General features: G+C 39.3%; 1 protein-coding gene and 1 long non-coding RNA gene across 2 annotated transcripts in view; both read right to left on the bottom strand.

The window, feature by feature from the left end:
• LOC130905999 (neural cell adhesion molecule L1-like protein) overlaps positions 1–1,320 on the bottom strand; it is a 104,877-nt gene extending 103,557 nt beyond the window's left edge. The window contains exon 1 of the mRNA XM_057819860.1: positions 1,165–1,320. The gene's annotated coding sequence lies outside the window, so the exon portion shown is untranslated. The remainder of the gene's footprint in view (positions 1–1,164) is intronic.
• Positions 1,321–5,863: 4,543 nt separating this feature from the next.
• The window catches only part of LOC130930165 (uncharacterized), a 33,871-nt gene continuing 25,093 nt past the window's right edge, over positions 5,864–14,641 (bottom strand). The window contains exon 4 of the long non-coding RNA XR_009067004.1: positions 5,864–6,104. This is a non-coding gene — a long non-coding RNA (uncharacterized LOC130930165). The remainder of the gene's footprint in view (positions 6,105–14,641) is intronic.

Here is a 14,641-nt window from a genome sequence, read left to right as displayed (position 1 = left end):
TACAAGTTAAAAATAACCATGTGAGAAGTTTATATAATTCATAAATTTCATATTAATTGTATTAATAATAAATGATAATAAAAATGATAAATAACAATAATAATAATAATTCATGTTAAATTAATATAATTTTAAAAATCATCCAGAAGTTAAGACATTAATATAAATTAATAAATTTTGAAACTTCTGCCTCTCTCTTTTTATTTTTTTGACCCTGCCTCTTAAAAGAATTGGAATGGAGAATTGTTCAGAACCGGAATCGAAACATCGAGTCGGAATTGGAACCGGAATCGTTCAATTTCAAACGATGCCCAACCCTACTTTTCAGACAAGTTTGGGTCAAAGACAACAAAGTCTGTGAAAGCCGCATCACTCCTCATCCTTTCATCCTATGATTAGCAGTGTGCGTGTTGGGAGGGGGCTGCAGGGGTGTGTGGGTGTGTGTGGGTGAGTGGGGGGGTTGTGTGTGCGTGTGTATACAGTATATGTATAAAGTATGCTGTATATTGGTACAGCATATTCAGTGCATAGCATTCTGCATGTACTATAAGATACTGGATATGATATTTTTCACACATTTTCAGATCCTCGGATGAATTTAATAAATAATAGGATATTATGTCAATTCAAATTTAGAAAAAAACATTAGCACACAGTTTTATTTATTTATTTATTTATTTATTTTTAATGCCAATTTTTTGGGGGGTGGGGGGCAGAGAATGTTTTTTGTATGTGTTGTACTCTCATTTTATTGTTTGTGCTGTAAACAAACAATAAAATAATAGTATAAATAGGTACCTAAATATACCTGCTTTCTTTATTCCATAAAACTAAAACAACTCATTTCCATTATTAGTAAAACAAAATGCAAGTGGCACATTAGATTTTCACTGAGCTTAATATTTGCTAAAGCAGATGACATTGATTAAAACTCCATTATTCATTTGAGTTTTGTGTCATATGTTCCCAGGATACATTAGTTGTTCATCAAGTACGTATGGTGGAAAGGTAAGATGATTAGTTATACAGTAAATTACTCTTTTCTTTGCTATATGACACATTGAAGTATACAAGTCAATGACTTCTTCTGCCACAAGCAAACAAAAACCTGTTTTTTCTGAGTTTGCTATTTAGGAAGCAGCAGTGATGACAAGCATTACTTACCGATTTAGATTTCCTCAGGAGTGCCCCAAAATAAGAGCCGCGGTCCAATTCGGTTGTCCTACATTCCCGACAGAATTACTTTTTTGGTCCAATTTTCTTTTCTACAGACATAAAACAACTTATCGGAGTGAGTCCTACTGCCAGTGTAGCTCAAGTCTCAACAAGGTCGTTCCTCTATTTTGGAAGTGAAAGAGGTCAAAGGATACGCATGCCAAAGGACTCTGTGGGGCGGGTGGTGGGGGGCTGTTGGTGTGCGTGTGAATGTGTGTGTGTGACGACGTTTAAATAGTATGAAAGGCATGCACCCATAAGCTTCAGGGAAATATTTCACTCCGTGTGTTTGAGCGTGCACAGTGTTTGCAACTGTCCTGATTCTTAGGGTGACTAATAGTTTTCCTCCACTTCCTTAAGCATCCGTTTGACTGATGAGCATTGTAAAGCCATGCATGTAATTGTCTGTTCTGGATAAACGGGCTTAGCCTCAATAATTTTCTTTCTGCTCTTTATGTCATTTGCATGCAGATGCAGAATAATGATGGACTCGTGCAACTGTTTAAGTTTGCGTTGCTTTTTCGTAATAGGGGTGTCCGTGAAAGTGTTTTATCTTTCCATGAATGGCCTTCTGTAGATTACGGTAAATTAGAAATCCTTGAGTACATGTATTGTATTTGAAGAAGAAAAGGTACATGTATTAATAGTCTCAATTTGTGAAAAAATGTCAATACAAGTCTTTTGTTTTTTTTTTTGTTTTTTTTAATTGACTGAGTGCGAATCTCATGTTCATTAAATGTTTTTTTTTTGTTTGTTTTACAGGCCCTAGGCCTCATCTTTTTATTGATGTGGGCACACTAAGATTTGTATCTATTCCTTCATTATTCATGCACGGCTCAGTATGAAAATCGGCAGGTACTGCATACGTATATTATGGGTCAATGCACATTGAACCTCAGAGCAACGGTATTTTCCTTGTGATTAATCAGTATTTAATTAAACATTGGAAAACAATGAGATGTCTATTATTCAGTTAATATGCAACGGGTGCTCTTGATATTCAATATATATATAAACTTTAGCGTACTAGGGGTCCAATTTCAAATTTCACTTATTAATTAGCATTTTGTTAATTAATGAGTCCTTTTAGAGGTACTGTTTTCTGAGACTTAGTCCTCCTGAATAATGGATGGATGGATTTGAAACACTATTAACATTAATTTATAACATTAGCACAAAACATTATTATCATAAACTGAATATCAGTCAATTACAAAACTAACCAGAAAATAGACATTTTTGCTATCAAATCAATTGCTAGTGAGTGTAAGACACAACTGTATAGTTATTGGATGTATACTTACCAATACTAATGACTAATCAACGGAAAGTTTAATTGATACATCACTAAAAGTCAATCAATTTTCAAATCGGTCATTCAACAGTCGTGTTTGGTATCAAATCGATTAAAATTGAGCAAAAGACACAGCTGTAGGTGTTACATAAATATTCTCATTATAACTAATGATAAGTGAAAATGTTCATTGATAATTCAAATCCAATCAATTTTCAAAATGGTCAGAAAATATACATGTTTGGTGTCAAACAATTAGGAATGAGCGTAGAATACACCAGTGCAGTTTACATAACGACAGTTCAATCCACTGAGTATCACATGCAAACTGGTCACATCCTGCAGCCTGTACTGGCACTTTTGTGCGTTTTTTTTCCCCCATAACTACTCTTAAATTGAAAGGCTGAATTAATTTCACAATTACCAATATCATCTGGTTAATGTAAGTACCATCTTACTGGTGTAATTTTAGTATTCAGAAGTGTATTTTGTCATTATGACAGTTCTTCGTTCCATCAAAATGAATCTTTTGGAAAATGTCAAACATTTTAGGCTAATCTACCTTTCAGTTTTATGATTCATGTTAACATAAAAAAAACATGAAAATGAATCATGCCACCTCATGGTATCTTGTAATGCAGTTATATGCAACTGTAAAATACTGGTATGTTATGATATTGCGTATTTATGCCAGATGAGGGTATGCTGATATTTGTTCAAACTGCACAAACCTGTCTTGCTAGTACTCTTCTGCAGCATGAACACTGTAATGCAGCTTAGGAGCAAGAAAGAACAGACTCGATAAACGTTTACTCAGCCTGTCGGAAATTTTCAGTCTGTCTGTGCGTATGTGTGTTTGTTGTTTAAATGAAGTGTTATACCGTCACTTTAGTGCTTGTTCTCGTGCAGGAATGTGAAGTGCAAGATGAGAGTGCTGAGTGTTTCTCAGAGATAAACACAAAGACAGCAACAGACGCTTGTCCCAGGGTTGTGGGTAAAATGGAGCCTATCCAGGCTGACTTTGAGAGAGAGGTAGGTAGTACCCTTAACTGGTCACCAGTTAATTGTAGATCAACATTCGACAATATTCAAAGGAAACCAGGCTGGCACAAGGGGGTAGCCTATGTGCAAACCTCACATATGTGCATGGGCAGTGGCGGACTTGGCAATTTTGGGGCCTAAGGCGAAAATATACAGGGGCCCTCTTCATGGGTCAGGGGTTAAAAAGGTGAGAAGGGTGTGGAGGAAATATGTTCCGGTACACTAGGGCTGTCCTAAATGACAAATTTTCTCCTGATTAGTCAGACGACTAGTTTTACGATTAGTCGGCTAATCTAATAATTTTCTTTTTTTTTTTTTTTTACTAATTCAGCAATGAAATTTTTGTTGACTCTCGTTAATTCACAAAACCATTTTGGAACACTTAAATCCTTTATTAAAGTACAAATAATCATGTAAATAACAATAATTAATCACAAATAAACAATGAGGTTAAATGCTGATAGCATTTACTAATGCAAAAGAACGGAAAGTAAACAGATTCAGAACTCTGACTTTGCCTTTCCAACATTATTCAAAACAATTCTTTAAAAAAAAATTCTAGCATTATTATTATAGTATACTACCATATATAATAGTAGTATAATAATTATAATAATTATTCATTGCCAATCATATTTGTCATAAAAAAGTGTCATTTGAAAGCTATTCTTAGTGTAGAATCTGTATTCTGCAGTATTTACTCAACATATTATAATATTAATTCTGAAGTATGTGGGATTAACTCCAGAAATTGTTATTTATATGACGAACATGACGTGCTTTTATTTTGAAATGTTCACCGGAGGTATGTTCGCTAAACTGCTAACTGAAAGCTTTACACTCTGTACAAAAACATTCTTCGTCATTGCTTGTGGTGTTACTAATACATTTTTTTCGTTAGCAAATGCTGTTAACCAGCTGTTGAGTGTTATTGTATGCCTGATTGGAACTGTACTGCATTGTTTCGCCACAGGGTGTGCTGTCGTGTATTTTATGTTCGGTTTGAAGAAGAAGAAAGTTAAAAGAGGCATTAGCGGCCTGTTCTCAACTTCTCCCTCACTGCACTTTGGCTCTCATGGAGAGCACGTTCGCTCATGTGTTCGAAATAAACGATAGCCAACGTACGAAGTAGCATGTGAGCTGTAAAAATAGCGAGCTTAGTGGTGTGAAAAACGCAGGAGAGCTAAGTGAAGCTAACAATCAGCTAAGCGGAGCTAAGCGATGCTAAACGGAGCTAAGCGAAGCTAAGCGACTGATACACAGTCCATCGTCGTGGAACAGTCCATTGTAGTGCGTGTGTGCGGGGGAGAGATACTATAAATGCAGCATTCAAATGGCTTCCTTTTTTGTTATTTGTTTGTTTGGTATGCTGACATAATTATACATGACGAATAGTTGGGGGTGCTGCTGGCTCCGGTGGCCCAAGCCCTTGCTCGTTGGGGCAAGGGCAGCTGGTTGGGGGCCCCCTGCTGGTTGGGGGCCTAAGGCGATCACCTACTTCGCCTGAATAGTAGATCCGCCTATGTGCATGGGGCAAATCTGGCCCATAGTGCAATTTGGTCCGCAAAATCATACCAAATGTTTGTTAGTCCTGGACCGTCATACAAACGGCAGCCCGATGTGAAAGGGTCAGAGGTGGGTGGTAACTTGTTACATGTTCTCCGTTACCTTTACTTGAGTAACTTTTTGAGAAAATTGTACTCTTAAGAGTAGTTCTACTAATTCCTATTTTTTTTATTTTTACTTGAGTAGATTTGTGAAGAAGAAACACTACTGTTACTCCGCTACTTTTGGCTATACTAGTCATGACATTTTTCATCTTTATTTTACATATTTGATTTGACTTCTTTTTTTTGCCAGAGACGCAAACAGTGGCTCATTCAGTTTCACCAATGAGACGTTGCGGCAATAATCCCATGACTCTATTATACCAATCAGACTCAAGCTTGCCATTCTATGATCACACCTGCCTGTTCAATGACATGGCATCTTTAAACCACCGTAAAAATTTAAGTATTTGACTTAAAGCGCCGGCATCAACATGACTCGAAATCTCGCTCCCAGTTTTTATTTGGCACCGACTGACCACGTAAAAACGGACATAGATCCTTTTAGTTTCACAATAGGAAATGTTTTCTCCACTTTAGGGCGAATAATTCTTAATTTCTGTGGATTTTTTTTCTCTCAGTTTTTATTTATTTATTTTTTATTTTTACCTTTGGATTAATGCGGTTATGTAATATGTTATAGCACAGTATAAAAATAACAGTTCATATATAGATATAGATAGAGATAGATTTGTGCTGAGAAACAAAATACCTTTGCTTACAAAAGATAACATTTTAAGCAGTTACTCACAACTTTACTTGAGTATTATTTTCACCAATTACTTTTTTCTAAATCAAGGAGAGACCATTGTCCTGTGTGTGGAGCATGAATTAGATTTTCCTTTACTCACATTTTCTACTCCAAGGCAGGGATCAGTAATAGTTTGAAGACTCGATTCTCAAAGAAGGGCATTCTCATTTGATGTTGTTGGGGTTTTCTTGTTGGCCTGATAAAAAAAATATTAAGTTAATTAATTAAAAAATACCAAAGATGGATTGTACTGTATTTCATATTTGGCTCTGTGTGATTATACTATTGAGGATGCTTCTTCTTTATTCAGAAATTGGAAAACACGCACAACTGTCGTCAGTTCAAAATTATATCGAGTTTGGCCCGCGACTCACGTTTTGTATTGCCCTTTTAATATTGACCGACTGTGAATTTGAGTTTGACACCTCATCCATTTGATACCTATTTGAGAATATATCCTCATCAAGCTAAAAATCCTCTTTTTAGTTTTACAACCCCATATCTAATTCAAAGCTGGGTGTATTGATCTTTAAATTTGTTTTGATTTTTAGTCACAGAGACCGCCAAAAACAATGTCATGTTCAAATTTCCACTCAGACTTGCCTTGATTGCTAGATTTGAACCTATAGACCAGGGGTGCTCATTACATCGATCGCGCTCTAACAATCGATCACAACGTTAGTCTGGCTAGATTGCGGCAGTAAAAAAAAATAATGATAATAAAATAATAATTTTACTTATTTATTTTTAATTTTAAAGGAAAAAAAGGCTTATTTATGTTTTTTATTTGTGCAACATTGCTGCTGAGCTTTGTCGGCGGCCCAGAATAAATTAAATTAAATTCATTTTTAAAAGGACGGGGAAAAAAAAGCCTTGGGACCTTAAAGTGCCTGGAACACGAAAAAGCATGTTTATTTCATAATACTCGCGGTATTTTACGCTCCTCAATGAAATGGACCACTTGGATGTGTGAAGAAGCGATCGATATATTTATTCAAATTTTTTTTTTTAATCCCACACTACGAAAATGACAGATTTACGGCTTCGGTCTTGCATTGAGGAAGAGGGCGCTGTGACATGTACGGGAGAAGGAGTCCTGTTCACTATACAGCCGTACTGTTGAATGAGAAGGACGAAGGATTCCGCTGATTTTGCGAATTAATTTGTTTATTTTTCACATCACGCCAGCCAAACGGCTGCAGAAAAATCTTGCTGTTGGAGGGGGAGGCGTGTGAGCCTTTTTGGGGTTTCAAAAGGTTCCCATTCACCAGAGGATATTGGCCAAAACAAGCCCTACTACTGTGGGACCATGGGACTTACGAGGAAGTGAGTAAACATTGTGTTTTGTATTACAGTATGTCAAATACTAGGCTCATATTAATATGTAGGTGGCTTGCATTTTGTGGCTGACATGCTCCTTGTCCCCTCGGCCGACGACCGGCGGCTTGTCATACATCCCCCTGCTGGGAGAGCACTATACTCGACTTATTGCCCTCTTCATGTCCCCCATGTTCTGTCAAATTTCCAACTGATCAGAAATTGCAACTTTGTGTTAAAAATAGCCACGAATACAGCGATTACAAAGTCAACACTACAAACTTTCTTTAAATAAAGGACTACTTACGTTTGATCATGGATGGGCATGTAAAAAGCTCTCCTCATACACATATTGTCATGTTAGCTGCATAACAACTGCAGCCACCCTCCTATGAGTCTCTCGCTGTTTACGACTTCGCCGTGTAGTAAAGCATTATTTTGCCATATTCGTGTTAACCATTTGGCAGCTACACGCTTCTCCGACGTCGGCCGGTTTGTCCGGCGGTCATTGTCCAGCTGCTTCCCCGCAAACGAGCCCTCAGCAGGGGAATGACGAGCTCTGACTTGTTCGCTGCCGGGCGGGTTGCCGATCGGTGAAGACAATCGACAACCCAGTCGTCATGTGAAATGATCCGGGCTAGTTATGTGTGATTTTCCGCTTCAGAGACTTTGAAACATCACTCGGTTTGGGTTAGCATGTCAGCTAACTGTCAGCTTCTTGGTTTGTTTACATTCTCTGAAGCCGGGGAAGGGAAATGACATAAGCCCGATTTAGGTGGCATAAAATATCGTTCGGGAGGTGCGACAGTAAAGGTGAAGTCGACAGTTTTGACCATTATGGAGTAATTTTGCCATGTCGTCCTGAATAAATGCATTTTTATTATTTCATATTCCATTTAGCACAAGACTGCTATTTGTCATGACAATGCCATTTATTTAGCTATTGGGGAAAAAAAATAATTGGATAAAAAGAATATCCTGTAAAAATATTGGAGTAGTGATACTGAAACAATGACATTTTGCGGCTCTCTTCGTCGCTTTTTCCTCATTCTGAATGATTCCCCCCCAATGGGCTGAATAGTAAAACCGATTAGCCCATTCTCCCGCTGACCTCATCCACCTGTTGGGGACACTAGAGCCCTATAATGGTAGGCATGGCTAACCGGCAGATTAAAAGGCTAATTTCTCATCATCTCAGCTTTGCTAAATTGTTGTATATAGTCGAATCGTCTCAAAATATGGTTCTAATTTAAAACATTTTTTTCTCCTGTCGCACGCATTTTAAAGGCACTATATGACGCTATACAAATAAATTTGAATTGTATTGAATAAAAAAAAAAAGACATAAGCCTGAGGTTTCTAGATCACGGGAGGTTGTCTCCTTTAAAAGTAGCTCTTGGAGCAAAAAATTGTGAGCAGCCCTGCTATATACCTTTGTCTCCTTTTTACAAAGTAGGTTATTGTTGGGAGTCCGGACTCCACAAATTGTCACTTATTTAAAAGGTGTGCTCCTCTGACCTCTAATTTTGAGACGTTCGATTGTCGCTCAAAGCACTTTATTGCTCATAACTGACTAGTGTCCATTCTGCCACATGTTCTAGTCATACTTGAGTTAATTCTGACTTACATGACAAACACATTTGCCATCACAATTTGACAGCTTCAAATTCAATTGACAATGACAGTATGGTCATTTGGTCTTTTACCTTTCATCTCAGGATGTTGCCATAAAATGATAAGCGCAAAATACATTCAAACAGGTGACTAGGTGGGGAGGGATAAAGTTGCCATGGTGAACATTTGTAGCTATTTTACATGTGCATGTATGGCCTCGTGTTGTATGACAATGCCCCCTAGTGACATCTCAAAATGGCCTGGCCCACCAAAATATAAGCAAAAAGGTTGACATTCATATTCAAAGGGTTGTTGTTTCTAGGAAGGAAAGCACAAGTTGTTGAATATATTTGCATTCCTCGAAATGATCACGAATTCTTTCTGCTTTTGACTACAAGTAAAAGTTCAAATGTATTTCATTTTTGAAGCAGTTGTCCTCATGTCCTCAGCATTCCTTTAAATGCAATGATGTGCAGAGGAATTAAATGTTTCTGCCTGTATTATCAAGGGAGATGTTAAAGCTGCTGTCTTTTACTCTCTTTTGGTGGTTAGAAACACAGTAAAGCAGTTGGATAGCAAGTCGGCCTGCATGCAAGAACATGAACTTGGCAAAGAGCGAGTCAGATCCTCCATAAAGCCTATGCATTTGAAAAGGATATTTATTTTTATTTACTATCAAATGATCAATTATGGTGCAAACTCTAGCCCCGGCATTAAAACGGTAAGTGTCGGCTGCATTGAATGTAAATCAAATGTGCTTCCTGGAATTTTGTGAAAGCATTCAAAAGACAAGTTCATCAAGATTTCCTGCTACTGTGTAGTCATCGTTGCACTAAAATTCATCTTTGCAATTAGTCTGTTTTTTTTTTTTTAATTGATTTTTCCACACCAAGGTAATGAAATTCTTGATCAAAATCTCTTTACTCATGAACATGCTATCTTTCTGTCCATCCCTTTTTACTTTTATGATGGCTTTAATCATGTGTTTACAATAACGAAGTCGGCTGCTCTTTCAGTCCTTTCAGGAGTACAGCCAGTCCACCAATGAATTAAATGTGTTGAAAGCTCCATCTGAACAGAAGCCATTTAGAGAGTAGAGACCATCTGCATTTATATCTGAGGAGAGACATAAAAGAGAGGAGCTGCACCAGGTTTTGATGACTGACTGCAACATGTAGACAACACCAGTACCATCAAGTGTCTTATACCAAATCTGTAATGTGCTGCAAATTGATGACAAGATAACAGCAAAGTGATGGATGCTAAATGGAGACTGACTTGGAACACATGCTGACTGATAAGTGCGGTCAAACCCTGCAGCTCCCAAATCATTAATTTGACTCAAGAGGATGCTGAATATGTGTGAATGGAATAAGGACTGAAATAATCACCATTTAAAAGTGTTGCATGCCGCTTGTTAGAATATTGGTGCTTCAGGGAAGAATTGAAATTGAAATGTTAAATGACTCTAATATAGATGCACATTTTGGAAGTGTCGGAGGAGCTGCATTTATGCTGCTCAAGGCCCCCCTAATTTTAAAATATGTCTTTTAATTTCCTATCGAAGCTTAGCCGTGGATACCTGTAGTATTGTCATTTTTGGACAATTGAGTTTTTTGAAGCATGGGTGGAAAGTTCCACTTTACATGTGGTACTACAAAAGTACAAAAACATTTACAGTCACCAACAGAAGTTGACCAGTTGTTTCTTTAATCAACCATCATTGGGAATTTCACTGCAGCTAATGTGCTGAAATAAATAAATAAATGATACGGGAGGCACAGAGGCAGAGTGATTAGCACTCTTCAAGCTTAATAGTTGTTTTACTATCATGAAGAAGACACAAAGACAACCGTTGCGTGTTTAAAGAAGACTTGAACATTTCTACAGTACTGTCATGAATTAAGAGAAAATCGTTGTTACCTCATTTTAAAAGCATCAATTGGAGCCAATTACATTACTACTGAGATTATTACAATTCAACTCTAGTTTCTCAAACAGAGCATGAAGAATTTTTAATGGCTAATATGATGGATAATGGATCGTCATCATAAAGCATGTTAGCATGTTGTTTCCAAAGAATTCCTTAATGTAAATGTTGCTCAATTATTAATATATGCATTTGCAAGTTGAGCTGGAAATATTGAAACAGATGTTCACCTTTAACCAGGTGCTGATCATTCACTGTAAATGATAGCTACAATTACAACATGGCCTTTTTCAACAGAAGCTAATATGTGTGTCGCTTTTAAGTGCAAGCGATCGTTTTATCATCGACAAAGGGAAAGAGAAAGCATTCGTTAGGAAGAGACTATTGAAAATCAATAGAGGTCTGAACCTCGGCCTAATGCATATCTAAAACTCACTGGCTATAGATTATTTTCATTGAACACATCAGTATAATGTGTATATAAATGTATATATACAGTGTTATTGAGAAGTAATTCCCTATTTTAAAATTCTTAAAATTTAAATGTATTCATGTCTTAATATCTTCCATATTTTTTGTGTGTATGGAAATTACATTGATGCTCGTTTTCTTTTCTGATAAGTAACTTATTTTGTTTGAAATTTAAAGCCCGACAAACATGGCTGGACATGCTACTGTGACAGCCCTGGCCGTTTTATTGTTGTTTTCATTTTGAGAAATCTCCAGTCAGCTGATCCTTGCCTCAGCCAGCTGGTTGCCTCCCCTCCCATTGGGACGTAAGCTGATAGGCTGACCGACACCGAAAGGACAGACATCGTGGCCGTCGCTGATTGGCCACCGAAGGACGCCGGCAAGTTAAAAAAGCAGCCGCTGTCAACGATCAGGGAGGTCGCATTTGACAGCCTTCGTGCCGCGTACCCCTTCGCCAGCTGTTTTTGCTTGCCACATAACCACTTTCACCTATGAGGAAGTGCCTGGTTAGCAGCATGTTAAGAAGTCTGGAGACCCGTTGAGCGTGTGCAAAGATAGTGGAGGACCATTAAAGGAAGACATGCTGAAGTTTGCGCTATGATGATCAAGAATTGTCTTGCCAAATTCATGACTACAGGATCGATGGCTGATAGTTGGTACCTTCCTGTACTGTAAAACATTTAGCCTTTTTTGCCGGCTTTCAAGTTCTACAACAAATAATCTATCTGAAAAGAAAACAAGTAGAGAGAGCTGGACAGCACCGGGCTCTCATATAATACAGTATATGCGTACTGACTGAAGAAGCTAACTGCACTCAATGAACGCCTAGCAGCACAGATGAACCAACCCACCAAGAGTGTCTAACCCAGTAAAGAACAGTCCAAATCCTGAAGGACCCCTAGAAAGGACAAATCTCATCCAACTACTAGCCAATAACCTGTCCCTGCACAAAAATGGAAGGCGCTATCAGGCATCACTGTGGCTAAGATGAGTAAGCCATTGATGAGCAGGGCTCAGAAAGAAATTGGTGATAACATAAGCTATTGGTTGATAGAGCAGCTGCCAGAGATTGCAAGAATAGACAGACCAATCTGTGAACTGCCTGGATTGACTACAAGAAAGTCTACAACTCCATGCCAGAGAACATGGATACTAGAATGCCTAGAAATGTATGGGATAAAAGAGACCTAAGAACACTCATCCACAACCCAGTGAGGATGTAGAGTACAACCATAGAGGCCAACTCAAATTCAGTTCCCCAAGTCAACATCAAGTGCGGCATATACCAAGGAGAGGTGGTATCCCCACTGCTGTTCTGCATAGGTCTGAACCCCCTCAATCAAATCCTCACAGAGAGTGGCTATACGGGTACCAGCTCTGAAGTGGAGCAACAATCAGCCACCTACTCTGCCTGAATGACATCAAGCTGTATGCAAGGAATAAGCAAGAAATTGACTCGCTGCTCCAGATAGGCAGGATCTACAGCAACGACACAGGGATGTCATTCGAACTGACTAAGTGCGGCCAGATGTTCTCAAGGAAAGGCAAGATAATCAAAAGTGAAGGGGTTGAACTAACAGATGACAAAATAGGTGATATCCAAGACAGTTACCCTGCTATCCCACAGGCTAATGGAAACCACGAGGAGGTCACATGGAAGTCAGTTATACTCAAATACCACCAGAGAGTAAGACAAGTACGCTGAATGGTAAGAACAGGATCCAAGTCATCAGATACCCAGCTGGGATAAGAAGATGGCCAAAGGAGGAGGTAGAAGCCACGGATATCAAGACCAGAAAGCTCCTCACAATGCACGGAGGGTTTTGCCCTCAGTCCAACACTCTGAGACTGTACACAAAGCAGAAAGAGGGAGTCAGAGGACTACTGAGCGTCAAATCCACAGTTCGGGATGAAACACTCAAAACCCTAGAACACATCAAGAAAAAGATAAGCTATACAGTGAATGTCCCAGGCAGCAGAGACAGAGGCAGAGAGTGGCTGCCATAAACAAATCCTACCTGTGGCTGTAGTACGCTGGACTGACAGACAGCAAAGGCTCTAGTACAAGGGCCATAGAGGACAAGATCTATAAGAGCAGATCAGACCCGAGGTAAAGGCTGTGCAAAGACACTCCGGAGACATTCCATTTCATCGTAGCAGGGAGTAAGATGCTAGCTGGATCAGCGTCCATGGAGAGGCACAACCAAGTGGTTGAGATAGTATACAGCAGGGGTGCCCAAGTCTGGTCCTCAAGATCCCCTATCCAGCTTGTTTTCCATGTCTCCCTCCTCCAACACACCTGAATCAAATAATGAGGATCGTTGTCAGGCTCCTGCAAACCTTGCTGATGAGCTGATCTTTTGATTCAGCTGTTGTAAAGGAGGGAGACATGGAAGACAAGCTGGATAGGGGCTCTCGAGGACCGGACTTGGGCACCCCTGCTATACAAGAACATCTGTAACAAGTATAGAATAGACGTGCCCAAATACCAATGGGCTACACCAGATGGTGGCTGAGAACAACAAAGCCAAGGTTCTGTGGGACTTCAGGCTAACCAAACAGGCATCGTGGTGGTGGACAAAGAGCAGAAGAGAGGGATGGTGATAGATGTGGCAATACCAGCTGACGCTAACATCAGGAAGAGGGAACGTGAGATGTTGGAGAAGTACCAAGCTCGATTAATGGCTCCAGCAGATCCCAGGAACAACATCTGTAATCTCAGTCCAGAAGAGTGCAGTCCTAGGAACAGCTAAGATACTCTGCAGAACCCTCAAACTCCCAGGTAAAGGCTTGAGATGATACCACCCCACGAGGGATGAGGGAGATGTTCATATATACAATGCATAAGATAAGTCAAAATGGAAGTGTGCCCTTGGTTGAAGTGTGTTATCTAAGTTGAATCATCCCGCAGACCCGGCATATTCGTTCATTTTTCACGCCCACTATTATCACTAGCACCGAGCCATCAGGAGGTTTGCCACGTCATGCATCCGGAGTTTAAATAATACATTATTTAAATACTTGTGCAATGGCTGTGGTTTAGTGTAACACTTTTGTCGCACGCACTGCCAGTTACTGTTTTTGTCAGTTTTATCCACAAGCGACCTCCATCCCGCAAAGCTCTCCACCGTTTGCCCAGCTGGGAGGCACCTGCGTGGCACCTTGCATCATCGTCAAAAATCGCTGTTCTCGTTCGACATTTCCCCCCCCCCCACGATCTCCATCCGCAAAGCTCTCCATGATTTAGGTGACTGAGAGGCACTTGTGCTTGCTTGTTTGCAGCCAAAAGTCGGCCTCTTTATATGGTTCTCGCGCCACAGATTTTCCTCCGCAACGCTCCTGGTCATCTAGACAGCCCAGAGGCACTTACGTCGGTTTGTTCGCTGTAAAAGTCACGAACC

Source organism: Corythoichthys intestinalis, chromosome 2 (genome assembly GCF_030265065.1).
Source record: "Corythoichthys intestinalis isolate RoL2023-P3 chromosome 2, ASM3026506v1, whole genome shotgun sequence".
Classification (NCBI taxonomy): Eukaryota; Metazoa; Chordata; class Actinopteri; order Syngnathiformes; family Syngnathidae; genus Corythoichthys; species Corythoichthys intestinalis.
This window is presented reverse-complemented; position numbering and strand designations above follow the sequence as displayed.